The following is a 13,925-nucleotide window of genomic DNA, read 5'->3' as shown; positions in this document are numbered from 1 at the left end:
CAAATATTCATCAAAAACCGCTGCATCTTATGTGTGATGTTCGAATAACATTTACAAACAAATTGATATAAATTGTACATTTAAATCATCACTTGGGAGTATAAAAATCACTTTTGACGTACAGTGCTTTGCAACCAACAACTTACCGCTGGTTTGGTGCTTGTTCACTGGGACGATTCTAACTGAAACATCCTCCCTCGTAAGCAAGCTACGCAAACCAGCCAATAAGATGCCATGTTGAGTAGGTGAAGGCAAGACAAAAATAAAACTAAAAACCCATTGGCTTAACAATAAAGTGGCAAGGGGAATCACCAATATAACCCTGTTACACGTATACATGGATGAACACTTCATGGCAGACTGCAACCCCTTTCATTAAATAAGACGTACTGTGTCGTTTCCGTTTTGTTTGTGCAGCTTGCTTGGCCCATTGCGTCAAGTCACTCTGACCGTGTGCAATGCCATAAGAATCATCAGATCTTTCTCCCACTCTGTCACGGATGCCATGGTTTCTCTTAATTTGAAGATATAATCCGGAGAAACCCTTTTGCGGTTATCCATGATATCTTAAAAAAAAACTGCAGTAGAAAGGATTATCTACACATACCGAGCAGCTCATGTTATAGACAGAAGGTGCTACATGGCAGACCAATCCAAACTCCTCTCTCGGCATGTCCAGTCCATTTATTATCTCAGCCAATCATGGCTAGCAGGAAGGTTTTTGACTTTTTCCGTGGCTAAATCAACTAGGTTCGTAATTCAACAATTGTATTTTGTATTTACAGATGGCATACAAGTTTGATATTAAGGCACATGAAAGTTCACATGTTCCAGAAGGCATTTCTGCCAAAAAAGCATTTTAATAAAAATAATTGTGAGGTGGTGACGTGCGACATACGCCTAGTTTCCTGAAACGAGTTACAAATGGAGTGTCTTGGATTTACGTACAGAATAATATGAAATGCTGAGACAAGGTTGCGTGAATGAAAATGTAAACGTGTGAGATCATTGTGGATCTGGCCAGCAAGACTCTGCAAATTATACATTATAGAATTCCTTACAATATGGAGAGCTGAACTGTGTAAGAATGGCACCAACACTGTAATCATCGGACTGAAACAAGGCAAAGGCCATCAGGTAAAATTGCTTTAATCTTTAATAATAAAGGTCATGGGAAAGTGGTATAAACAAATCAACTTAAAAGGGGCCAAACACCAGCTATGTAGCCATACAGAAACTGTGCACCACCAGTAAGTTCTTATACACTCAGGCATCACTAAACTCAAAGATGTGAGTGACAGCCCATCATTCGTTCAACAACACTCCTCCTGCAAGACTAAAACAAACTTATAGCTGCTTGCGTTCCTATCAGTTTTCAGCTTATTCGTTGATCAACAAAGCCTTGAGACAACCAGTCTAAATTAGAATTGCACACAAATACAGAAATAAAGAACATGGACGGCTACAGTATTTTAGCATGACTCCATTGTTACCGTGGGCTGAATCCTAATCTCATCTCCAGCCAGCTCTCTCTCTGTCGAACCGGTAGCAATTGAGCCAGGGGACGAGGTTAGCTGAATGGTAACCTGAGATCGGTGTGCTTAACTTGATTATTTTAGTTTGAAAATCTCCAATCAATTCCAAAGGTCTGGCTTGTGCATATACTGTATCTCATCTAGCTCTTTCTGAATAAAAAAAACTATATTGATCAAATGTATACAAATACATACAGTAACTACTCATTCAAGGACTTTTCTTTATTTTGACTATTTTCTACATTGTAGAATAATAGTGAAGACATTAAAACTTAGGAAATAACACATATGGACTCAAGTAGTATGCCAAAAAGTGTTAAACCTTGTTAAAAGTGAATTTGTCGAATTCATTTCATTTTTAATGCGTTTGAGCAAATCTGTTTTAAGAAAGGTATATTTAGTAAAAGACTAAGTCCATATTATGGCAAGAACTGCTAAAATAAGCAAAGAGAAATGACAGTCCATCATTACTTTAAGACATGAAGGTCAGTCAATATGGAACATTTCAAGAAAGTTTCTTCAAGTGAAATTGCAAAAACCATCAAGCACTATGATGAAACTGGCTCTCATGAGTTCCACCACAGGAAAGCAAGACCCAAAGTTACCTCTGCTGCAGAGGATAAGTTCGTTAGAGTTAACTGCACCTCAGATTGCAGCCCAAATACTGTTGAAGTCGGAAGTTTACGTACACTTTGGTTGGAGTCATTAAAACTCGTTTTTCAACCACTCCACAAATGTCTTGTTAACAAACTATAGTTTTGGCAAGTCGGTTAGGACATCTACTTTGTGCATGACACAAGTAATTTTTCCAACAATTGTTTAGAGACAGATTATTTCACAAAAAATTCACTGTATCACAATTCCAGTGGGTTAGAAGTTTACATACACAAAGTTGACTGTGCCTTTAAACAGCTGATATCTCAAAGTGCTGTACAGAAACCCAGCCTAAAACCCCAAACAGCAAGCAATGCAGGTGTAGAAGCACGGTGGCTAGGATAAACTCCCTAGAAAGGACAAAACCTAGGACAAAACCTAGAGAGGAACCAGGCTATGAAGGGTGGCCAGTCCTCTTCTGGCTGTGCCAGGTGGAGATTATAACAGCACATGGCCAAGATGTTCAAATGTTCATAAATGACCAGCATGGTCAAATAATAATAATCATAGTAGTTGTCGAGGGTGCAACAAGTCAGTAACACAAGAGTAAGTGTCAGTTGGCTTTTTCATAGCCGATCTTTGAGAGTATCTCTACCGCTCCTGCTGTCTCTAGAGAGTTGAAAGCAGCAGGTCTGGGACAGGTAGCACGTCCGTTGAACAGGTCAGGGTTCCAGCAGGTCTGGTACAGCAGGTCTGGGACAGGTAGCACGTCCGGTGAACAGGTCAGGGTTCCATAGCCGCAGGCAGAACAGTTGGAACTGGAGCAGCAGCACGGCCAGGTGAACTGGGGACAGCAAGGAGTCATCAAGCCAGGTAGTCCTGAGGCATGGTCCTAGGGCTCAGGTCCTCCGAGAGAGAGAAAGAAAGAAAGAGAAAAAGAGAGAATTAGAGAGAGCATATTTAAATTCACACAGGACACCGGAAAAGACAAGAGAAATACTCCAGATGTGACAGACTGACCCTAGCCCCCCGACACATAAACTACTGCAGCATAAATACTGGAGGCTGAGACAGGAGGGGTCAGGAGACACTGTGGCCCCATCCGATGAAACCCCCAGACAGGGCCAAACAGGTAGGATATAACCCCACCCACTTTGCCAAAGCACAGCCCCCACACCACTGGAGGGATATCTCCCACCACCAACATACCATCCCGAGACAAGGCCGAGTATAGCCCACAAAGATCTCCGCCACGGCACAACCCAAGGGGGGGGGGGGCGCCAACCCAGACAGGAAGACCACGTCAGTGACTCAACCCACTCAAGTGACGCACCCCTCCCAGGGACGGCATGGAAGAACACCAGTAAGCCAGTGACTCAGAGAGAGGCAGAGAGGCAGAGAATCCCAGTGGAAAGAGGGGAAACCGGCCAGGCAGAGACAGCAAGGGCGGTTCGTTGCTCCAGCCTTTCCGTTCACCTTCACACCCCTGGGCCAGACTACACTTAATCATAGGACCTACTGAAGAGATGTGTCTTCAGTAAAGACTTAAAGGTTGAGACTGAGTCTGCGTCTCTCACATGGGTAGGCAGACTATTCCATAAAAATGGAGCTCTATAGGAGAAAGCCCTGCCTCCAGCTGTTTGCTTAGAAATTCTAGGAACAATTAGGAGGCCCGCGTCTTGTGACCGTAGCGTACGTGTAGGTATGTACGGCAGGACCAAATCGGAAAGATAGGTAGGAGCAAGCCCATGTAATGCTTTGTAGGTTAGCAGTAAAACCTTGAAATCAGCCCTTGCCTTAACAGGAAGCCAGTGTAGGGAGGCTAGCACTGGAGTAATATGATAAAAATGTTTGGTTCTAGTCAGGATTCTAGCAGCCGTATTTAGCACTAACTGAAGTTTATTTAGTGCTTTATCCGGGTAGCCGGAAAGTAAAGCATTGCAGTAGTCCAACCTAGAAGTAACAAAGGCATGGATAAATGTTTCTGCGTCATTTTTGGACAGAAAGTTTTTGATTTTTGCAATGTTACGTAGATGGAAAAAAGCTGTCCTTGAAACAGTCTTGATATGTTCTTCAAAAGAGAGATCAGGGTCCAGAGTAACGCTGAGGTCCTTCACAGTTTTATTTGAGATGACTGTACAACCATCCAGATTAATTGTCAGGTTCAACAGAAGATCTCTTTGTTTCTTGGGACCTAGAACAAGCATCTATGTTTTGTCCCAGTTTAAAAGTATAAAGTTTGCAGCCATCCACTTCCTTATGTCTGAGACACAGGCTTCTAGCGAGGGCAATTTTGGGGCTTCACCATGTTTCATTGAAATGTACAGCTGTGTGTCATCCGCATAGCAGTGAAATTTAACATTATGTTTTCGAATGACATCCCCAAGTGGTAAAATATATAGTGAAAACAATAGTGGTCCTAAAACGAAACCTTGAGAAACACCAAAATTTACAGTTGATTTGTCAGAGGACAAACCATTCACAGAGACAAACTGATATCTTTCCGACAGATAAGATCTAAACCAGGCCAGAACTTGTCCATGTAGACCAATTTGGGTTTCCAATCTCTCCAAAAGAATGTGGTGATCGATGGTATCAAAAGCAGCACTAAGATCTAGGAGCACGAAGGTACCACGTTCATCTTTACAAACAATAGTACGCAAGTATAAACACCATGGGACCACGGAGCCGTCATACCACTCAGGAAGGAGACGCATTCTGTCTCCTAGAGATTAACGTATTTTGGTGCGAAATGTGCAAATCAATCTCAGAACAACAGCAAAGGGCCTTGTGAAGCCAGACTACGGTTTGCAACTGCACATGGGGATGAAGATCGTACTTTTTGGAGAAATGTCCTCTGGTCTGATGAAACAAAAATATAACTGTTTGGCCATAATGAACACTTACGTTTGGAGGGAAAAGGGGGAGGCTTGCAAGCCGAAAAACACCATCCCAACCATGATGCACGGGGGTGGCAGCATCATGTTACGGGGGTGCTTTGCTGCAGGAGGGACTGGTACATTTCACAAAATAGATGGCATCATGAGGAACGGAAATTATGTGGATATATTGAAGCAACATCTCAAGACATTAGTCAGGAAGTTAAAGCTTGGTCGCAAATGGGTCTTCCAAATGGACAATGACCCCAAGCATACTTCCAAAGTTGTGGCAAAATCGCTTAAGGACAACAAAGTCAAGCTATTGGAGTGGCCATCACAAAGCCCTGACCTCAGTCCTATAGAAAATGTGTGGGCAGAACTGAAAAAGCGTGTACGAGCAAGGAAGCCTACAAGCCTGACTCAATTACACCAGCTCTGTTAGGAGGAATGGGCCAAAATTCACCCAACTTATTGTGGGAAGCTTGTGGAAGGCTACCCGAAAGGTTTGACCCAAGTTAAACAATTTAAAGACAATGCTACTAATTGAGTGTAAGTAATTGAGTGTACTTCTGACCCACTGGGAATGTGATGAAATAAATAAAAGCTGAAATAAATAATTCTCTCTACTATTATTCTGACATTTCACATTCTTAAAATAAAGTGGTGATCCTAACTGACCTAAGACAGGGAATTGTTACTAGGATTAAACGTCAGGAATTGTGAAAAACTGAGTTTAAATGTATTTGTGTCACGTCCTGACCATAGAAAGCTGTTATTTTCTATGGTAGAGTAGGTCAGGGTGTGACAGGGGGGGTGTTCTAGTTTAGTTTTTCTATGTTGTCAGGTTCTAGTTTTGTATTTCTATGTTGGGTTTTGTTTGGGATGATCTCCAATTAGAGGCAGCTGGTCCTCGTTGTCTCTAATTGGAGGTCATACTTAAGTAGGGTTTTTTTCCACCTGGGTTTGTGGGAGATTGTTTTTTGAGTAGTGTATGTTTCAACTCTGCGTCACGGTTTGTTGTGTTGTTCTTTAGTTTATGTTTATGTATCGCATAGTTTCACAATGTAAATAAAATGTGGAACGACACACACGCTGCACTTTGGTTCGCTTCTCCTTACGACAACCGTGACAATTTGGCTAAGGTGTATGTAAACTTCCAACTTCAACTGTAAATGCTTCACAGACTTCAAGTAACAGACACATCTCAACATCAACTGTTCAGAGGAGACTGCGTAAATCGGGCCTTCATGGTCAAATTGCTGCAAAGAAACCACTACTAAAAGACACCAATATTAAGAAGAGACTTGCTTGGGCCAAGAAACTCGAGCAATGGACATTAGACCGGTGTAAATCTGTTCTTTGGTCTGATGAGTCCCAATTTTAGATTTTTGGTTCCAACCGCCATGTCTTTGTGAGACGCAGAGTAGGTGAACAGATGTTCTCTGCCTGTGTGGTTCCCACTGTGAAGCATGGAGGCGGAGGTGTGATGGTGGGGGCGTGCTTTGCTGGTGACACTGTCAGTGAATTATTTCGAAATCAAGGCACACTTAACCAGCATGGCTACCACAGCATTCTGCAGATATATGCCATTTCATCTGGTATGCACTTAGTGGGACTATCATTTGTTTTTCAACAGGACCATGACCCAAAACACACCTCCAGGCTCTGTAAGGGCTATTGGACCGAGAAGGAGAGTGATGGAGTACTGCATCAGATGACCTGGTCTCTACAATCACCCAGCAGCCAACAAGTGCTTAGTATATGTGGGAACTCCTTCAAGACTGTTGGAAAAGCATTCCTCATGAAGCTGTTTGAGAGAATGCCAAGAGTGTGCAAAGCTGTCTACTTTGAAAAATCTGAAATATATTTAGATTTGTTTAACACTTTTTGGGTTACTACATGATTCCATACATGCTATTTCATAGTTTTGATGTCTTCACTATTATTCTATAATATAAAAAAGAAAGAAAGAAAAACCCTTGAATGAGCAGGTTTGTCCAAACCTTTGACTGGTATTCTGCCCTACCAAGCTAAAAGGCAGTAACTACTCAAAGTGTGGAACTGAGAAAAATATATTTTATTATTGTTTTTTATTGGTTTCACAGTAACTTTATACAGTGCCTTGCGAAAGTATTCGGCCCCCTTGAACTTTTCGACCTTTTGCCACATTTCAGGCTTCAAACATAAAGATATAAAACTGTAATTTTTTTGTGAAGAATCAACAACAAGTGGGACACAATCATGAAGTGGAACGAAATTTATTGGATATTTCAAACTTTTTTAACAAATAAAAAACTGAAAAATTGGGCGTGCAAAATTATTCAGCCCCCTTAAGTTAATACTTTGTAGCGCCACCTTTTGCTGCGATTACAGCTGTAAGTCGCTTGGGGTATGTCTCTATCAGTTTTGCACATCGAGAGACTGACATTTTTGCCCATTCCTCCTTGCAAAACAGCTCGAGCTCAGTGAGGTTGGATGGAGAGCGTTTGTGAACAGCAGTTTTCAGTTCTTTCCACAGATTCTCGATTGGATTCAGGTCTGGACTTTGACTTGGCCATTCTAACACCTGGATATGTTTATTTGTGAACCATTCCATTGTAGATTATGCTTTATGTTTTGGATCATTGTCTTGTTGGAAGACAAATCTCCGTCCCAGTCTCAGGTCTTTTGCAGACTCCATCAGGTTTTCTTCCAGAATGGTCCTCTATTTGGCTCCATCCATCTTCCCATCAATTTTAACCATCTTCCCTGCCCCTGCTGAAGAAAAGCAGGCCCAAACCATGATGCTGCCACCACCATGTTTGACAGTGGGGATGGTGTGTTCAGGGTGATGAGCTGTGTTGCTTTTACGCCAAACATAACGTTTTGCATTGTTGCCAAAAAGTTCGATTTTGGTTTCATCTGACCAGAGCACCTTCTTCCACATGTTTGGTGTGTCGCCCAGGTGGCTAGTGGCAAACTTTTAACGACACTTTTTATGGATATCTTTAAGAAATGGCTTTCTTCTTGCCACTATTCCATAAAGGCCAGATTTGTGCAGTATACGACTGATTGTTGTCCTATGGACAGAGTCTCCCACCTCAGCTGTAGATCTCTGCAGTTCTTCCAGAGTGATCATGGGCCTCTTGGCTGCATCTCTGATCAGTCTTCTCCTTGTATGAGCTGAAAGTTTAGAGGGACGGCCGGGTCTTCGTAGATTTGCAGTGGTCTGATACTCCTTCCATTTCAATATTATCGCTTGCACAGTGCTCCTTGGGATGTTTATAGCTTGGGAAATCTTTTTGTATCCAAATCCGGCTTTAAACTTCTCCACAACAGTATCTCGGACCTGCCTGGTGTGTTCCTTGTTCTTCATGATGCTCTCTGAGCAGGTGCATTTATACGGAGACTTGATTACACACAGGTGGATTCTATTTATCATCATTAGTCATTTAGGTCAACATTGGATCATTCAGAGATCCTCACTGAACTTCTGGAGAGAGTTTGCTGCACTGAAAGTAAAGGGGTTGAATAATTTTGCACGCCCAATTTTTCAGTTTTTTATTTGTTAAAAAAGTTGGAAATATCCAATAAATTTCGTTCCACTTCATGATTGTGTCCCACTTGTTGTTGATTCTTCACAAAAAATTACAGTTTTATATCTTTATGTTTGAAGCCTGAAATGTGGCAAAGGGTCGAAAAGTTCAAGGGGGCAGAATACTTTCGCAAGGCACTGTACAGTTACTGCTAACATGACCCCATTTTCTCCAAAACACAATACAATAGAGGCATGATACTTGTCCACATGATTAAGCATGTATTTAATGTATCAAAAATGACATTAACACATTTTCCACCAAATGAGCAGTTCCTTGGTAGGGCAGTATAAAAACATTGCATACCAAACACCAGCATACAGATAATGGTCTCTTTATAGTGGGAGAAATAGTTACTTTACAGATGTAGGATCTTAATTTGATCACCCTGTTGCAGGAGAACTTTCCTGCAATGCAGGAAATTGAAAACGTGTAGTGTATTGAAGTTTAAAAAGGCTTCTGAAGTTTGGAATTTCCACAATGAAATTTCAGACTTGATTTTCCTTTATGAACAATATATCCCTACAAAAATGTCCATTAATTATAATCCACATAATAATTCCCATTTCCTATTGATGCAGGATTATTTTCCTGCTGTACAAACTGGCTCAAATTAAGATCCTACATCTGTATATTCATACCAGTGGTTGAATTGGGGATTGTTGAGCTCTATCACCATATGTTGGCAGACAGGATAGAATCGAAATGGAATATATTCCATAGAAATCAGGGACATTTCCACCACCTACAAAGCCCTTATTCAGCCCGTTTAATCGCATATGGATCATGTACGAAACAATAACAATAATTAAACCATAATAGAAAAATAAAAATGATTTTCATGCACTTCATATGAATGCTGTGAACCCCAACGCCATACAACTCCTACTAAAGTACTATCCCAGCCAGTACTGTTCCTACTCTCTTTGCACCACATCTTTCACTACTTCTACCGCTACTCCTATAATTGCTATTGCAGCTACAGTTACATTGCTACTGCAGCCACACAACACTACTACCACAATTACTACTAGCTCCACCATAAAACTTTAACAAAAATAAATGTCAAATACAATAACTACACCACTACAACTACATAGTACTATATGTGTAATAAAAATTACTAACAAATATACTACTACTACTACAATAAGAATAAGTGCAAATAAAAACTGCTTTAAATTGTTGGAGGTGAAGTGAAGCTAGCTACATCACAACCATTATTTACAAAAACAATGCAGTGCAAACCACCAAATATTTTTAAGTGAAGAAATTAGCTCCTTTCAGGGACTAATAAAGTGTTATCGTAAAGTATGCGGTATACAACCAACATAACATTGGGATTATAAAATGAGAAAGGATTTTAGTCAAGGAATTCAGGGTTAACACCCAAGCTCCACCATAACAACAACAAAGATTAGACATTCATGGCTGTACTAGTGGACTAGTTTACCTGACTGCCATCTGAATGTACTGTCAACCATACAAAAAGAGCAATGCTGACTTACTGTGTAAAATAAAGAGCAACTTTTTTGGTTCATAGTAAATCATATTTGGTGAATGTCTTTAAGATATAGTCTATTAAATTATTTTTTTAAAAGATAGTTCACTACAATTTCAAAAACCTGTTACCACACACAATGCCACATGCCTTGAATGTGTCTAGTACGAGATGACCATGTTGGTAATATAACATGACACCAGCCAAAAATGTATAACAAAAGTGTAATATGTAAATTCCTATGTCTCCTGTGGAAACGCCACAAAATACAATGTAGTTTTATTTATGCCAATGACTGTGCCTGTTCCACTACTTTTTTTGTTTTGAACTTGCAATGACCCTCTCCATCAGCTGAGATGAACTTATGGGTTGCACCTTTAACGTTCACCATATAGGCCTATATACAGTGCCTTGCGAAAGTATTCGGCCCCCTTGAACTTTTCGACCTTTTGCCACATTTCAGGCTTCAAACATAAAGATATAAAACTGTAATTTTTTGTGAAGAATCAACAACAAGTGGGACACAATTATGAAGTGGAACGAAATTTATTGGATATTTCAAACTTTTTTAACAAATAAAAAACTGAAAAATTGGCCGTGCAAAATTATTCAGCCCCCTTAAGTTAATACTTTGTAGCGCCACCTTTTGCTGCGATTACAGCTGTAAGTCGCTTGGGGTATGTCTCTATCAGTTTTGCACATCGAGAGACTGACATTTTTGCCCATTCCTCCTTGCAAAACAGCTCGAGCTCAGTGAGGTTGGATGGAGAGCGTTTGTGAACAGCAGTTTTCAGTTCTTTCCACAGATTCTCGATTGGATTCAGGTCTGGACTTTGACTTGGCCATTCTAACACCTGGATATGTTTATTTGTGAACCATTCCATTGTAGATTATGCTTTATGTTTTGGATCATTGTCTTGTTGGAAGACAAATCTCCGTCCCAGTCTCAGGTCTTTTGCAGACTCCATCAGGTTTTCTTCCAGAATGGTCCTCTATTTGGCTCCATCCATCTTCCCATCAATTTTAACCATCTTCCCTGCCCCTGCTGAAGAAAAGCAGGCCCAAACCATGATGCTGCCACCACCATGTTTGACAGTGGGGATGGTGTGTTCAGGGTGATGAGCTGTGTTGCTTTTACGCCAAACATAACGTTTTGCATTGTTGCCAAAAAGTTTGATTTTGGTTTCATCTGACCAGAGCACCTTCTTCCACATGTTTGGTGTGTCTCCCAGGTGGCTAGTGGCAAACTTTAAACGACACTTTTTATGGATATCTTTAAGAAATGGCTTTCTTCTTGCCACTCTTCCATAAAGGCCAGATTTGTGCAGTATACGACTGATTGTTGTCCTATGGACAGAGTCTCCCACCTCAGCTGTAGATCTCTGCAGTTCATCCAGAGTGATCATGGGCCTCTTGGCTGCATCTCTGATCAGTCTTCTCCTTGTCTGAGCTGAAAGTTTAGAGGGACGGCCGGGTCTTCGTAGATTTGCAGTGGTCTGATACTCCTTCCATTTCAATATTATCGCTTGCACAGTGCTCCTTGGGATGTTTAAAGCTTGGGAAATCTTTTTGTATCCAAATCCGGCTTTAAACTTCTCCACAACAGTATCTCGGACCTGCCTGGTGTGTTCCTTGTTCTTCATGATGCTCTCTGCGCTTTAAACGGACCTCTGAGACTATCACAGAGCAGGTGCATTTATACGGAGACTTGATTACACACAGGTGGATTCTATTTATCATCATTAGTCATTTAGGTCAACATTGGATCATTCAGAGATCCTCACTGAACTTCTGGAGAGAGTTTGCTGCACTGAAAGTAAAGGGGTTGAATAATTTTGCACGCCCAATTTTTCAGTTTTTTATTTGTTAAAAAAGTTTGAAATATCCAATAAATTTCGTTCCACTTCATGATTGTGTCCCACTTGTTGTGGATTCTTCACAAAAAATTACAGTTTTCTATCTTTATGTTTGAAGCCTGAAATGTGGCAAAGGGTCGAAAAGTTCAAGGGGGCCGAATACTTTCGCAAGGCACTGTACATATAAGAACACTGTTGATAACCTTGGTATTCATTATAGAAAAACACACACGCACACACTCGCACACACATACACACAGACACACACACAGACACACACGTATAATTGGTGTCATACTCCACACACCTTTGTAATGTAGTATGATAGGAGAGTATTCACCCGTGTAACAACATGTTGGCGACTTGGTTTCTACTTTCCAGCCTAAACTGGCTGCTTTGAACATGATCACTTTCCCTCCTAGAAGTAAGTGTGTAAGAATATGACTCTCTTGTTGTATTACATACAACACAAATATCACATTTACCAAATAACATTTAGCTTAACTTGCATTTACATGTTGTTACTTTAATGTAACAAACAGTGGAAGTTTCACAGAAACCAGCGAATGTGCAACCAAAGTCTTATTGCAAAACACTCAATTTACAATCGTGTTTTAGCTTACATAAAACTTTGGATGCTTTACATAAGAACTGTACCTTGCCTTGAAGAAAGCCTCTCACTTTTAAAGCCACCTAACAAAGAATTAGGTATTACAAAATTAAAGACTTTCTGAACCACATTTACCTTTTCCAAGACAAGTTCAAGCTTGTAACAACTCAGAAACATTTACTGTCAGTTCTCTGGTATGCCTTGCTTGGCAGATGCACACATCATTTCATAAGGAACAGCTATGTGGATGGACACCCAATCTAGGTCACATAGTTCCCCTAAGAAAGAGATTAAAACCAAATTAAAACCATGAATCTAATAGATTTTGGAAATTACTCAATTTATCGAGGACCCTATGAAATCAAACTGTAACCAAATAAAACGGTGTTTTTCGATACATCAAAAACAGCAAGAACAGCAAGAAATTATCATTTGCATTTGTGTGTTCAATAAAACAGTGTGAAACAAAGATAAACTCAAATGTAGAGTATTTTTTGGTCTACAACCCCCCCATCGCAATCATATGAAAAATACTGAAGTTTAGAAGTAGCTTACCTTACTGGGTCTGGAGACCACTCCTTGCATAAACTTGTAGGACTCCATTTTGCTTCCCACTTCATTTGCATTCTCCCCACAGCGATTATCCTGAGGGAGAGTAGTTGACAGCATTTTTATCTCCTGCACTTTAAGGCTTAAGCAAACAGAGCATGAATGGTTCTTTAAATACTCCAGGATCTACCGTATATCTTTGTGTGGATTCATTCAAACTTAATACATTCTTAGCTTAATAACCTAAATGAACACATTATGACTTCCAAATTCCAAACTTTAGCAGCCTATATCATCCGTAGACACTGACCAGAGTGTGATGGTAGCTTCCCATTTGCAGCAGACACTCCAGTGTTTCCATTATCTGCTTCTTGCGTAGTGTGTGGAGTCTCATCTGACTGGGGGCCACACTTCTCTCCAGCTCTCGCACGGTGACGTTCAGAGCCACTGCTGCACACTGAAACACACTGAGCCCTGACCACAATACATACCAAGCACAGACATGAGGCAGTGTAGAATAAGACCAACCACCCAAAATCTATCAAAGTATGTAAGGGAAAGGGAATTTAACAATGGAAGAAACATGAGTTATGACAATGACATTCTGGTAATGGATTTTTCAATGTATGGTGCCTTCAGAAAGTATTCACACCCCTTGACTTTTTCCACATTTTGTTGTGTTACAACCTAGGTTTAAATTGATTAAATTAAGATTTTTAAAGTCAAAGTGGAATAATTTTGTGGTGCATTTTTCCAAATGAATTACAAATTTAAAGCTGAAATGTCTTGAGTCAATAAGTATTCAACCCCTTTGTTGTGGCAAGCC

General features: G+C 40.5%; 1 long non-coding RNA gene across 1 annotated transcript; it reads right to left on the bottom strand.

Annotated features, from left to right (window-relative positions):
* Positions 1-828: 828 nt before the first annotated feature.
* Positions 829-13,627, bottom strand: LOC123729274 (uncharacterized). The gene is made up of 3 exons (XR_006760984.2): positions 13,410-13,627; positions 13,106-13,195; positions 829-3,035 (listed from the first exon to the last, which is right to left on the bottom strand). It is a non-coding gene; the product is annotated as an uncharacterized LOC123729274 (long non-coding RNA).
* Positions 13,628-13,925: the final 298 nt, after the last annotated feature.

The sequence above is a fragment of the Salmo salar genome, chromosome 20, assembly GCF_965601325.2.
Source record: "Salmo salar chromosome 20, fSalSal1, whole genome shotgun sequence".
Taxonomy (NCBI): Eukaryota; Metazoa; Chordata; class Actinopteri; order Salmoniformes; family Salmonidae; genus Salmo; species Salmo salar.
Note: the sequence above shows the minus strand (reverse complement) of the source record. Positions and strands in the feature narration are given on the sequence as shown.